Raw genomic sequence first — 5,000 nt, forward strand, 5'->3', positions numbered from 1 at the left:
GCTATGCGGATCCGAACGGCCCTGAGGGAGGTCGGGGCAAGTTGTTCAGCAAGTCCCTCAACGGCGTCACGAGTCAGGTTGGTTAGTCTCAACGGCGGCGGGGAGTTAGAGAGGCCGCTGAAACAGGAGTTCCAAGGGGAGTTAATTTGGTACCCACTAGAATGAGTGGGGTCACCAGTCTAACCATAGCACAAAACCCCACGGATAACTTTGGAATTCTAATGTACAATCTGTGCTTCCCACAACACCAGAATAAGTCAGCTCGTGCCTAAGGGCCTATCCTAGAGCCATCTATCAGTGTGGTGCACCAGTAATGGTTGATGTCACCCAATTTGTTGGGGGACGGAGAGGGTCCTGTAATTTGAAAACGTGTGTAATTCAGCTTTTGGGCCACAAAGGGAAGAAGTCGGGTGGTATTGTCAACAGAAGGGTACACATGTCAGTCAACTTAAAAGGGGCGGGGTAAGTGTGGGAAAAGGGACGTCCAGCGGAAGAAGCAACAGTCACCCAGGTTTTGGCATCCACCTGAGCCACAGGTTGTCTGCACCCGCTCCTAAGGTCAAAGGTCAAAGTTACCAGGCCTTCGGTGGTGATGTCATTAGCACGCACGGATGTGAGCCTTTGAAACACCACCGAGGTGGGGTGGTACTTTAGGTGCTACAGAGGGTGTAGAGGTAGTTAACGCCCTCTCAAGGACATTAATTTTAATAATTCCTTTAGCGTCTGTATCAGTCAGGTCAAGCCCCAAAACAACATAAAAGGGAAGATGGGCACAACTTACCAGAGTATGTTGTCTGCATCCGACACCAATGGTTCAGGGTTGAGTCGTAACAAATATAGAGGTTATTACCACGGTAATAGCTATTGTGTCCCCTGTAATTAATCACACTGCACAGGTCAAAAAATAAGTCTTGCTATCCCCTTTGACCCAGTCTATTTAAAGTCAGCTGTATGTTCTTAGACACTTGTCAGTCACTGTCGTCAGGAAGGATGAACTGAGACACAAAGACAGTAGAACACGCCCAAGCACCAGTCCGTCAGGGAACACTACCGGGTGCAACATCCTGCCTTTCGTCTATCAATATCAGAGTAATTTAGGTAACAAAACGGGGGTAAACATCAAACTTTTCACTTCATGTAACGACACATACAGTTATGCTGCAAACAAGCAAGAAAAACTAAGAAACATTTAGCATACTGGATTGGTCTCACACAAGGATATACAATATAGAAGTTGAAAAGAGTAATGTAGGTAGAAAATCTCTCTCGTCTCCTGGGCTGAGGGGCAGATGTTGTGGCGATGTCAGCAATGACATCCCCTGGTAATCTGTCAGGTTCTTCAGCTGTAGTGCAGAGGGAGAGGTGGTACCAGGTGTCCCCTCCACCAGCCAGTCCAAGGGCGTGGGACGTCCGTTCCACGACCTTGAAGGGACCAGTCCACCTGGGCTCCGTCCACTTGCGTTTGATGACCTTGATCTTGACCCTCTCAGCGGGCGGAAGGGAATCTGTACAGAAGAACTGGGACACAAATTCTGCAATTTTTTTTTTTGTGTAAAATACCATTTTGGTTTTACGCTGAGTCCTCCTTCCATGGGGGGCTGCTGGTCCTGTGAATGGCTGACCTGTATGCAGCTCATAGGGTGAAAAACTCAAAGGGCGGTAAAACAGTTTTATTCACGGACCTTCGAATGATCATTAACGCTAATTGCAACATGTCAATCCAATTAAATTTGGTCTGTGCACAGATTTTAGCCAATTAGTTTTTTATGTTCTGGTCCATCCTTTCAACCTTGCCTTGGGACTCAGGATGGTACCCCAAACCTGTGTTCTAGTCCGATAGCCTTTTCGGCCAAGGCTAAGTGAGTATTTTTTTTTAAATGGTTGCCGTTGTCTGACCTAATCTTTTTGGGGAAACCATGTCGGGGTACTAGGTCATCCACAAGTCATTTAATTACTGATATTGCATCCTCTTTTGGGGTTGTTGTTGCTTCCGGCCAACCACTGTGATTGTCAACACAAGTCAGTACGTACCTTTTCCCTTGTACCGTATTGATCATATCAGTGAAATCAAAGACTATACCTGGTTCACCCTCACCTCCTCCATATTCTAAATTTGATCTATTAAACTACTATCGATGTGTAAAATCGTTATTTTCAAATTAAAATTAGTTATAACTTCTTACCCACGGTAAAAACGTTAAAACTATGGAATGTGTCAGAGTCGGATGATTGTCGATTTTGTTCCAAGGAGTCTGTATCCACCCTCACTCACCCCCTTCTGTTTCTGAAAAAAGGACTGTGTTAGTCATACTATCACTTTCAGAAACATGTAAGAAAAAGGTCAGCTAATAGTCAAGTAGCGGAGGACAGGTCATGTTTGAGGTCAATGAAAGTCTCTTTAGCCTCTATGGTCCACTGGGGGGTGTTGTTAGGGTAGGGGACCCCTTAGCGATAGCACAAATAACTCAAACTCAACTAAACCCTAACTTTTATGTAACTTATTCAATATGGTGAAAGTAACAAATATGCTTATATTTATATTGTCACCAATACTAGAAAAATACTACCCTTGTGGCGAATGCTTTAGCAATAGTATTTTGAAATTTTACCACACCTGGTAGCCCCAATAATTCATTAAGTCAAGCTAATGTTGTAGAAAGTTGAATGATGCGGACACGTTTGTTACTGAATACTTTCTATCAGACTTCTGCCATGGCAACTTTGTGTATGTAATGAGCAACTATAATTATTTGATATGCTTAAATGTGTAATGTGTCGTTTTAGCTCAGCTGTTGTGTAGCTGCTAGCTCCTCGTAGCCTACAGGTGTCTAAAGTGCAGCCCATAGTTATGTGTTTAACATAACCATGGGCTAAACCTAAACAATTTAAAATGTGGTATTTGGGTGTCGGTGTAATGTTTGGCAGCTACGCCGTGTCTTATCATTGGACCTAAGTTCTTTGGTTTTGTAGGCGAGACAGAGAGCAAGGGAACAATGTGGGACACTATTGTGTCCATCTTATACCATGCTAGCTGTTGCAAAGATAGGTCAACATGAGCAGCCACACCTTGAGTTCCAACATATATAAATAATCATAACATATGGCGAGTCGGGTGGCAGAACACACGGAAGCATCTCAGTCAGTCAGGGTTTTCACCGTTAGAGCCATTCCTGTTGTTTCAGGCTGTGGTATGCTTGGTAGTGGTGTCGCAGCTGGGTGGTTCAGCCGTCAGGTAACACCAGGAATGTTCCTTCTTTGCGATTTGAATGTCAGGGTAGTCTGTAAAGGAGGTCCAGCAATCTGAACCGGAAGTGGTTTGGTGACAGGTAACCTTCTTGTGACCCCAGCGAAGCCTTCGACCTTTAAAGAGGAAGCACACAGTTTTTTTGGTACCTCTGCATTCAGAATCGAATGGGTGGCTGATAAAATTGTCCGTTGACACTCATGTCCAGCAGGGGTCCTGTCGGTACTTCCTGCTGCGGCTCCTGATGTGGGCGTCCTCTTACACGCCTTCGTGTTCGTTTGTTGGCACGACGGAACCTTTCCTGTTCGGAAATGTTCGGACAGTCACGACTCCAGTGACCAGGCTGGTCACAGCCGAAACAGTGTCTACCCCAGACCGGCTTTGAAGCATCGTGTTGTCCACCACCCGAGTCCAACCGCATGTCTGTTGAGGATTCTTTCCTCCACCTGTTGGAACTCAAAAGCAAGGTCACCCACTGCTGAATATACCCTAGCTGATCTTTGACCTTTTGGTTCTTTTAACCTTTTATCTTCAGCGATCTGTAATTTAAGTAGTCGTTTCCTTGTTGCTCTGTCATTAGCCCTATTTTGCATGGGATGAATAAAATGTCCTGCCATATATTGTTTTTGGCACCGTGTATATCAGGGTTAACTTTGTCCAAAGTGTTTGACCAAAGGTTCCCTCCCGGAGGTACAGGTGGGAAACAAGGTCAACAATGGCTTGCATGTATGCATCAGCAAGAGACTTATATTGAAATAGGCCCCTATAATTGTCATGTGTCAAAAATGTCTGGTGTGCACTGCCCTCTGCTGGAGGAAAATGGTCAGACATGCAAAATAAGGGGTTAATACTTTCTCTTTTAACTTTGATGTTCCAGGTAATTTAATGTTCAGTGAATGTATAGGATAGGCCAATGTAAGCTTTGGCTTCCGCCTATTCCTTTTTCGGTCATTCTTTTTCTTTCTGTGTGTAAATGTGTATGATTGTTAATTTGTCTAATCTGTACTGTTAAACTGCTCACACAAAATGGTTGATTATATGACCAAAATAAACTTATTTCATTTATTCATTCATTATCTATCGCACTCAGTTTTATTCCATTTTGCATCTAATTATTCCTATTGATTTCTTCCCATTTCACTCAAACAACTAAACAAACAAACAAATAAACAAACTTGCAGCTATCCACAATCAACAGCATACCATTTACGAATACCTTCATTTGTCACTTTCTCATCTTTTCTTCACTTTCGTTTTCCTTTACAAACAACATCCTGTATCCATCTCTTCCTTACACTTCACACAATGTTTCTATTTTCTGTTCTCCTAGAAACCATTCACATAACGTAAGGTTATAAACATCCTTTTCCCATATTTTCTCAAACCATCCTCTTCACCCTCAATCTTCCTTCACCTGCTCTCTTTTTCTCTCTCTCTCCTTCTCACTGGAGTAGGGGGCGGTGGCCTAGTCAAAGTCTGGGCGGGTCGTTTGAATTGTCTTGCGCATGCGCGGCAGGCAAAACACCAATCAGTCTAGTCTGTCCTATTTGTCTCATTAATCATCGGTTCTTTTGCTGCATTTCGTTTTTCCACGTAATCCCCGTTTACTTTTATCATACGCCAAACTCTTAAATTCTCGAGCACCAACCCTGTTCCATTTTCACCAGCGCGCGCACACACACACACACACACACACACACACACACACACACACACACACACACACACACACACACACACACACACACACACACAC

This window comes from Entelurus aequoreus, linkage group LG28, assembly GCF_033978785.1.
Source record: "Entelurus aequoreus isolate RoL-2023_Sb linkage group LG28, RoL_Eaeq_v1.1, whole genome shotgun sequence".
NCBI classification, from domain to species: Eukaryota; Metazoa; Chordata; class Actinopteri; order Syngnathiformes; family Syngnathidae; genus Entelurus; species Entelurus aequoreus.